This window comes from Dasypus novemcinctus, chromosome 20, assembly GCF_030445035.2.
Source record: "Dasypus novemcinctus isolate mDasNov1 chromosome 20, mDasNov1.1.hap2, whole genome shotgun sequence".
Lineage (NCBI taxonomy): Eukaryota > Metazoa > Chordata > Mammalia > Cingulata > Dasypodidae > Dasypus > Dasypus novemcinctus.
This window is the reverse complement of record NC_080692.1, coordinates 8,210,738-8,220,689: the sequence shown is the minus strand read 5'-3', so window position 1 is coordinate 8,220,689 and position 9,952 is coordinate 8,210,738. Positions and strand designations below refer to the sequence as shown.

The 9,952-nt window shown below is 42.7% G+C and overlaps 1 protein-coding gene across 1 annotated transcript in view; it reads left to right on the top strand.

Moving 5' to 3' along the window:
• Positions 1 to 2,913: 2,913 nt before the first annotated feature.
• The window catches only part of PROSER2 (proline and serine rich 2), a 52,380-nt gene continuing 45,341 nt past the window's right edge, over positions 2,914 to 9,952 (top strand). The window contains exon 1 of the mRNA XM_004468863.4: positions 2,914 to 2,990. The gene's annotated coding sequence lies outside the window, so the exon portion shown is untranslated. The remainder of the gene's footprint in view (positions 2,991 to 9,952) is intronic.

Genomic DNA, 9,952 nt, shown 5'->3' with positions numbered 1-9,952 from the left:
TAATATCCTTAGCTTTTTTTATGTTACTTGTTGAAATAAACTTTAAAATAATTTTGTTTTAGCCTCAAAGATGTAGGTGTTAGTAGATTCATTGTACAATTCAAAGGAACTGAAGCTGAAAAAGGATAAAGCATTATTGTTCAATATAACACATCTCCTAAGTAAAAGAGGCATAAATCAAAATCATGTCTTTTGACATCTTCTCTTTCGGTTATAAAATGCTATATACGGATACTTTTTCAGTAAAGAAAATTTATGAAATTTATTTAATACCCATTCTTTCCCTTTTCCTGTCTCTCTTCCCCTAGTGATCAGCACAAATATTGCAGGTCCCAAAATCAATTTTATACAGTAATGTACTTCCTTATAAAATAAAACCACGCTTTAACAACATTTTTAGCTTAATTGTTAAATTTTAATTTACACAAAGTTCATAAAATTAGTTGCCTAATGTTTGGGGGTCATGTATTACTAGCATTTTTTTAATAAAGTCTAACTTCAGGTACATACATTAGATAAGTGAATATAAAGTGACATTTTTAAAATCAGGAGTTTTGAAGTAATAACAATACCACATATAAAGACCCCCTAGATGGTTCTTTGTTCCTTTTTTCTTCGTTGACATTATCTAAGTACTTTAATGAATAAATTGTCTTTAAATTCCTCCTTTTTACCATTTTTCCCCCTTACTTCCCTTCTTGCTTTTTCTCACCTTTTAGTCCCTTTGTGTATGTTCAGTTGGCACAAAGGTGACTAGAAAAGGGCGCAGAAGGGGACTGGAAGCCAGCTTCTGCTCAGAGAGTCAAATTGGCCCTGGCTAGCTCTGCACCGGCCTGGAGAAGGGCATGCTGGTAATTCCCACAAAGGTTTGGTGTGTCCCAGCAGGATGGGTCCTCTCGTTTCCCCATCTGCCTCCAGGCTGAAACCTCCTCCATCTTATTTTCTTCCCTGTTCATTTCCTGCCCCTATTTTTCACCATTTTCTTTCCCCTCTTTTCCTTCCTAAAATCCCTTCATCCTTCAAATTCTCCTTTCTTCGTTCTTCTTCACCTATAAGGAAAGATACACCATAAAAGTAAAAAGAACAACAATAAAAAAAAAAGAAAATCTGGAAGCACTTATCAATCAATAAATAATAAGAAATAGGGAAACGGACTTTGGCCCAGTGGTTAGGGTGTCCGTCTACCACATGGGAGGCCCACGGTTCAAGCCCTGGGCCTCCTTGACCCGTGTGGAGCTGGCCCATGTGCAGTGCTGATGCACACAAGGAGTGCCGCGCCACACAGGGGTGTCCCCCGCGTAGGGGAGCCCCATGCGCAAGGAGTGCACCCATAAGGAGAGCCGCCCAGCGTGAAGGAGGGAGCAGCCTGCCGAGGAATGGCGCCACCCACACTTACCGTGCCGCTGACGACAACAGAAGCGGACAAAGAAACAAGACGCAGCAAAAAAAAGACACAGAAAAAAAAAAAACAGACAACCAGGGGAGGGGAGGGGAATTAAATAAATAAAAATAAATCTTTAAATAAATAAATAAATAAATAATAAGAAATAATTTCTTTACCAGAAATAGCAGCTATGTACAGGAGGGGAAACACAGAGAGATATTGAGAGGTGGTGATGAATATTTTTGTCCGCTTTTTTGTTTATTATTATAAAAATGCCCTAATAATGACTGAAGTGATGAATGCACAACTATGTGATTATACCAAATACCATTGATTATACACTTTGGATGAACTGTATGATTTATTAATATGTATCAATAAAATTATGTTAAAAAATAATTTCTTTATCTGAATTCCTTGAAGACAGGAATTGCCTGTGTTACTTCTCACCAATAGGTGTTTAATATTACTTAGCTTTTATTAAGTAAAGACATTCATATTTAATACAATATAGGACAATATTTAACAGGGGAAAAAAAAAGCCTAACCAGAAAATTTAAGTCCATTATTCATCAAAGATTAACGACTGTCAGAACTGAGTCCCTCCTGGGTTGGTCCTGAAAAAGGGGGATAATAATACTTGCCTAATTAACTAGTATGTTGGGCAGATTAAAGTGCTTTGTAAACATTAATTAAAGATGCAGGGAATTAAGTGAGGCCAATGTGTTATTACAGGAAAAATTTTCTTCCCTTTAATCAGGTATCTCTTCCTGGGGAGGGCGAAGAAATGATCTAAGGAGAAAGGAATTGAGGCTCAGCCCTGAGTGGTGCCAGTGACTCAGGCGTCTGTGCAACCAACCACTTCCTTCCTCACTTTTCTGTAAAATGGGGATAAATGCAAAGAGCATTTTTGCAATATAGCTTGCCTATTGTCTCCTACTTGGGTATTTAATAAGCCTTACAATTCATAAAACCCCCGTAGCTCTAGCTCTCTCCCTCCCTGCAGAGTTGCTCGGCCCCATGGAAACCAGGTGACAGCAACTTTCATCAGTGTACAAACAGCCTTCCACAAGCAGCTCTTAGCCTTCGTGGATATCTCCACAGAGAGCGAGAGGAAGAAACAGCGCCGAGATGCGAGGTGAAAAGCTCCTTGACAAGTGTCTTCAACTTTCTGAACCTCAGGTCTCCATCTCGGTAAAATAGGTGTAGAGAAATCAGATTGCTTTAAGGAGTGAAAGAAATAATGCTTCTAGGTAAAGTGCCCTGACCGAAGGTAATAAGCGCTCAATAAATGGCTGTTGTCGTTATTATCCTTGAATATAAAATAACCCCTCAAAGCTGGAGTTAGGAAAACGCGTGTCCGGTCTCGCTCTGGTTCTTCCAATGCCACGCGCCTTCCCGGAGCTCTCCTGGCGAGTCCAAGTCCTAGACGGCGAGGGCGCCTGGCCCTTTAAATGCCCGGGCGCGCGCAGTGGGTGTCGGGGCACGGGCGCGCGCGAGCGGGGGCGCGCGGCTGCCCGGGTGGCTGGGCGGACCGAGGGGCCGGCGGGCGCGCGGGCTGACGGCGGCTGGCGGCTCGGGCGGTCCGGCGGGCACCTGCCGCCAGGTGAGTGCGCCCCTTCGGGGCCCGGGCAGGTGGAGGGCGACGAGGTGGCGTGTCGCGGGGCGGCGGCGGAGCGTGTGGGGAAGCCTCGGGCTCCCGGGGGTGCCGACTTGGGGCGCTCCCTCCCCAGCCCACGCCCTCGTGTCGCGCCCCCTCCTTCACACCGCGGCCGCGCCTGAGGGGGGCGCCGCGCCTGAGGGGGGCGCCGCGCCTGAGGGGGGCGCCGCGCCTGAGGGGGGCGCCGCGCCTGAGGGGGGCGCCGCGCCTGAGGGGGGCGCCGCGCCTGAGGGGGGCGCCGCGCCTGAGGGGGGCGCCGCGCCTGAGGGGGGCGCCGCGCCTGAGGGGGGCGCCGCGCCTGAGGGGGGCGCCGCGCCTGAGGGGGGCGCCGCGCCTGAGGGGGGCGCCGGCTCCTGACCCCCGCGCGGCGCGACCCCCTGAGCCGCGGCTGGCGGCGGGCGGAGGGGCCCTGCCCCGCTCGGGTCCGCGAAGCCCCCGCGGCGGGCGCGTCTCGCCCCCGGCCCGCGCCCCCCGCAGGTCGCCGGCCCGTGCGGGAGTGCGGAGGATCCGCGCGGGGACCGGCGGGAGGGACCGCAGCCGGGGAGCGAGCGTGCGTGGCGGGGCGCGAGTGGACGGGGCGGCCGAGCGCGCTCCGGTCTTGACCCGGCGCTTTTCCAGGTTCCCGGGGTTGTTTTACAGGGTCTAAAGGGAAGCACCGGGCTCTTCGGGTGTTGTGTTTTATTTCAAACCGCAGGAACTAACCTCAGACAACTGTTAACTCTTTGTCAGGACCTCAGGTGGTACAGAAGACTTAAAGTGAGCAAGGGAAAACGATTTTTTTAGTCTTAATTTAACCCCTACACAGAGCAAAACGTTTAATTTGCTGCTGGAGGCTCTAGGAAGGTTTCTCCCCTTGCGGCTACAACTTTAAATGAATACTCTTTTCAAAAATCCTTCCTTCTGAAAAGTATACGAACACTCAACTCGGTAGCCGCGTTAAGGCGCGGGGAATGCTTAAACGGAGAAACCTCGAGTAAGGACACTTCTCGGCTTTGGTTTTTTTACAAGCACACTGTACGTCGTGCCCTAGCATGCACTGAAAAAGTTTGCCCTCAGAGCTCACTGTCTGAATGTTACAGATTGTTTTTCTAGGAGGAGGAGGTGTTTTCGTTCCTGAAGCCAGTGTGGAAATACAAACAAATGCCCTGTTTACTTGGGATTGGGTGGGAAGGGTGGAAGTTGGCTAAAATCTTCCTTGGCAGGGTTGACAGGGTACCTGTGGAATCTTGCATATTCTTTTGCCCAGACCAGTGACTCGCTAGAATCCTTGGTGACAGCACTTAAAGTGAGCTCTTTGAATGTTTTGGACGATAATTTAGAAGTAACACATTTCCCACATTGCTGGGTATCAGAATTCTGAAAGCAGTTGCGTAGTTTAGGGAAAGCTGGAAAGAGGAGGGGAAAAGTAGAGATGCTTTTACAAATATTTGAGTATGTTTAACTCCACAGTGGCTTTCTTTGTTGGGGGATGATGGGGTAGGAATTTGCCTGTTTTTGGTGCAGGCCTGGGGTGTTCCTTCATTCAGGGACATTTGTAGACTGACCACTTACACTCTGCTGAGCACTGAGGTAGTCACTGGGTATACAGACATATCTAGATAACAGTCACATGGCCCAAACTGGTTAAAACTAGATCAAGTTATCCTTCATCAGGAGCTGAAGGCACACCTGGCTTTGGTTCCAATGTTCTCAGACACCTAAGGAGTCTGTGGTTGGCATCCCAGGTTGATTCTAAAGATCATCTCAAGTAACTACAAGAGGAAGAGTATACCTTGAAACCCGAAGGGCGAGAGCTGAAGGCTTGGGTGAAGCAGACTTTAGAATAAGGGATACTCTGGAAGGAAAAGTTCAAGTGCATCTGACCTCATTGTTGCAGGACAGCTGCCAATGGCATGAAGGCCAGTTGGTAGGTGCCAGGAGATTCCTAGGAGTATCCCAGAACTTGAGCGCTTTCCTTTGGTGGTGAAAGGCAGCATTTTGCTTGAGTATCCATTGACCTCACTAGTGGTAATGGTGGTGGTGGCTTCACAGCTGCCTATCTGCTCTGAGGAATCTGGACTGGGCAACTCTTTTTCTGGTGCATTAATCTTTGAGGGGGGAAGTGGTCTTGGCCCAATGGATAGGGCGTCCGTCTACCACATGGGAGGTCTGCGGTTCAAGCCCCGGGCCTCCTTGACCCGTGTGGAGCTGGCCCATGCACAGTGCTGATGCGCTTAAGGAGTGCCATCACACAGGGGTGTCCCCCGCATAGGGGAGCCCCACGCGCAAGGAGTGCCCCCCGTAAGGAGAGCCACCCAGCACAAAAGAAAGTGCAGCCTGCCCAGGAATGGCGCCGCACACACGGAGAGCTGATGCAGAAAGATGACGCAACAAAAAGAAACATTCCCGGTGCCACTGATAATCAGGATAGAAGCAGTCACAGAAGAACACACACCAAATGGACACAGAGAGCAGGCAATGGGGGTGGAGGGGGAGGGGAGAGAAATTTAAAAAAAAGTCTTTGAGGGGGTCTGCTTGCCGCTGTAGCAGTCTGTGTTCACACCGACACTGCCCTTGGCACCCATGATGTTGATATAGGCAAGTCACAGAAAACAGCCTCTGTCTATGGCAGGGGTTCTTAACATGGGGTGTGTGAGCTTGAATTGAAATTCAAAAAAACATTATTCTCATGGAGACGTGTTGGTACAGGTGTGATATATTTATTAAATAATACACAATGTAGTGTGGACTTAGTAAGGGGTCCATGGTTTTCACTTGACTGGCAAAGGGGTTTATGGAACAAAAAAGGTTAAGAATCCCTGGTCTGTGGAGAGCCACAGTAAAGCTGCACCTGTCAATGATGCGTTTGTCCCCCATCTAGTCTTGTAGCGTTAATCTTAACACCAAAGGGAATTTTAAGAAAGTTGGTGCTGTGTTTGTCATCTGGGCAGTCAGGATTGATGGGAAGGTGTGTGTAGGGCAGAGCATTCTGCCTTGTTGGAGAGGCTGATAATTGCTAGATTAGACCTTTCCAAAGACCCTAGCATTTTGAAAACTTGGTTCTCTTTTATTTTAGCTTTATATCACCAAAATCTTGTATCTGAGCAAGTGTAGATATTTTTATAAGACTCAGTTTGAATATTCTTTATTTTTTCTTTCTCTTTCAGCCTCTGCTTCTTTTCTTAGGAGACTTAATTGTCTGATAAGTGCTCTGAAATGTGTTTTTAATATATTTTATTAATAACGTATTGATTCAAAGGCAGATATCTGTCCTCTTATGCCTCTTTCTGATGTGCACAGATTGTTTTATTTTTAAAATTTAGCAAGTTAATGGAGCATGTCATAGGGAAAAAGAGCAGTACTAATCTTGGAGCTAGGGAATTTGGATTCTGCCTTGGGTTTCATCACCAAATAACTGAGTGACCTAAGGGTTCATCACTCTGCTTTTCTGGAATTTGGGTTCCTGGTCTATAAAATTAGGGTAGGACTAAATGACTTCTCGGGCCCCTTTCAGACCTTAAACTGGAGGTTCTCAATGAATGATCCACCGAAGGTTTCCTTTATAGGCCTAATTCTTTGAGTATATATATCTTATTAAATAAGAAATTACTTAAAGGAAATATCTTATGTGAAAAAAACAAACAAATGTGCCCTTTTATACTAGGCTAGGAACAGGCAAGTTTAATCCATTGCTGCCTTCCAAAATGATGTATTTGGTATTTTCTCTTGTGATTTAGAGGCTTTGAACATTTAAGTTCCTACCATGCTAAGCACAATTGGAATTATAGAGGTGAACAAGGCATGGTCCCTGCCTTTAAGAAACTCATGATCTAGTAAAGGGGATAAGATAAATGTCAACAACGAGTTGGTAATAGAGGTCCACAAGACTTTAGGAGGGAAGACAAATGTTTTTCTATCAGAAGTGTCAGAACGTATATTGGATGAAAAATGTAACATATTGGATGAAAAATGTAACATTTGAGCTGGACAAATGGGGAGGAAAGTGGAAAGATAGGCTAAAATGATAGGACTGTGGCATTAAGTATCATGCTAAAGAGTTTAGCCTTCCTTTGGGGGTCACTAACTCTAGAAGTTTTGCTTACGGTTGTAATAATATGGCTCATGGCCTTGTATACTGGAGGGGATAATTTGAGTTGAATGAGATGTTTAGGACTGAAGAAGGGAATATAGAAATAAATATGAAGGTATAAAGGTAGGATAATATGAGCGAGGAATGGCACCAAAAAAATGTCAAATATCAAATATAATTCTTGGTTCAAGAAAGTTTTTAAAAGCATTATTCTGGAGTGGAGATCTAGGGGCCTAGATTGAGTTCTGATTTGCCAAGTCAACTTTTAAGCTTTATACCTCAACTAGTCATGTACTAAACAATGATTCTTCTGCCACACAACCTAGATAACCAGTGAATGTTTCAGTTGAGCTCCCAGGAATGCAGATAGCTTCATTTTATGAATCTGATGTTTTTAAAACGAGTGAGGTGAATATGTTGTGTATTAAACCTTTTTTTTTTTTTTTCTGTTCGCTCTCATTATGGTTTTAGAGATATGAACTGAGGAAAAATATTTTAGTATCAACATATAATAAAATCCCACTTAAAACAAAATTGCATTTCAAGGAACACTTTGCTTTTTCATAATGCTAATTATCAATTTAATGCCAGAAATATTTGGTTAAACCAAATAAAATAATGAGTATTCAACTAGTTTTGGTCTACATAAACAAGACTTCATTTGTTTTAGTATCATAATTATGTGCCACTTTTTAGATTCTTCCCTTTTTAGCCATTATAAGAATTTAGTTAATGAACTTGAAATTTCATCTTAAAATATGGTATAAATACTGTATTTTGTAGTTAATTCTTATTTCATTCAGTTGTTAATTCTGCTTCTGTTTTCCAAGGTGGTGAGGTTTACAAGCCTGGCTGCTTCAGCAGCCAACAGGCTTTTGTCATTACTTAACTAAAAATAATAATCAAACTCTAGTGTTGAGCTACTTAAAGTACACTGTTTTCTCCCAGAGAGGTTGAACTTCTGAAAATAGTAATATCTTATGTGTTAGTTGATCTCATTTGGTTTTTCCAATAAACATTTGGTTGTCCACTTTTCTTAAAAACAAGCTAAAAACCTTGTCTCTTCCTTCTCTGTTAAAAAAAAATTGGTATATAAATTTTTGCCCAAAGCCTTGGATTTGAAAACAGTGATTAGTTTCTGTGTTTTGAGGAGGGCTAGGAGGAGTTGGGTATAGAAAGGGGATCTTCTGTGTATATATATCCCGAGGTAAGAAGTTCTTACTCCCCTTCCCTAAATAGGACTAGCAAAGGGATTTTAGAAGATGGGGTTAAAAATTTGATGCAGTGGATCGACCCAGCAGGAGGTCCTGTGTGAGCTTTGCTCCTCAGATTTGGACTTGTATGTTCAATTTGAGGTAAGATTTGTAAATCAGATCTCTGCTCCCAGGCTAACCAGGTATTATAATGCCAATGCTAAATGAACATGTTGTAAGACAGCTTTATTTTTGTTGTGAGGACAAATGAAAAAATCAGCTAAGAAGTTTGAAGTTCATTTAAAAAAGTATACTAAAACAATATGGTATAATTATTATTTCCAAGTAAGGAATACTATATTTTATATCACCTAGAATACCTGTAGCACATGGTAGGTGGTGCTTTGGTAATATTTGCTGAATAAATAAAGGGAAGGCACACAAACTTTTTCACAAGAAAGAACAGCACACACTGGGTTTGTTTTTTTTTTTCTCTCTTTTTTTAAGTTGTAAAAGAATCCAGAAATGTAATATTCATATAGAATGTCAAATTTAAAAAACTGAACATAAAAATTTGAAGAGCCTTATCTTTGCAAAAATTTCATCAGAGCTCTTTTCCCAACTATTGGCACTTGTTAATGCTGCTGTTTGCTTTCTCTTGGGTCATAATTTTTTGTTACTAGAAACTAACTGGAAATGTAGTCAGGGTTGTTTTCAGATGTTTTACTTCAGGAAAATCTAATTTTCATGTCTTATGTTCAGTGATAGTAAACTGGTCATAGGAGACCTTTTTCTTAGGGCCTGTTAACTCAACAAACTTAGTTGAGGCCTCTGCGAGTGAACTTGTTTGCTAAAGTGTAGGTGAATCAATTACTTTCATGTGGTGTATGGCCCTAAGTAAATTTTTGCCTTTCATTAATAGTTGAAACCTATTCACAGTAGAGCCAGTATGAAATCAGCCTTGTTTTTCTACATTGTTTAAAAAAAGCTTAAAAAAAAAAAAAACTGAAAGTTTAAAAATTCCTCCAGAGAAGTAAAATTACCAACCTTTTGAAAATTTTTTAATTGTATTTAATACCCTTGAATGCCATTTGGAGTTTCAGGTCCTCAGTTCTTACAAAAAAAATTTTCAGAAGGTAAACTCAATCCAGAGAAAAAGCAAAATCATATGAAAAGAGGGGAGCAAATGTAGCTCAGAGGTTGAGCGCCTGCTTCCCACATATGAGTTCCTGGGTTCAATACCCGGTACCTCCTTTAAAAAAAATCCTATGAAAAGGATGCTAGAAAACATTGAGGACATCAACATTTTAAAGCTCCATAACAAAACTAATTCTCCTCTACTAGCACTCCCAACTGGCTTCTACCTAAGGAGAATTCAGTCTTCTTTGTTTAGTGAATATTTTTGGAAGAGTTCTTTTCTTTCCAAGTATTTTGTTTTCTTAAAATTGAGAAATAGCCCAACTAAAACATAGTTTCTACATATTTATTTTACTTCGGACTGTTTATTTGTGTGTAGACCCATTTTGAAGTTAATTTTGGTCATGAATTACATGTATAGATACACACATGCATTCATATTGATATTTATTACCTGTTAATATTGGGAAGTGTTACTGGTTTAATGTGTTTATTGGTGCTAAATTTTT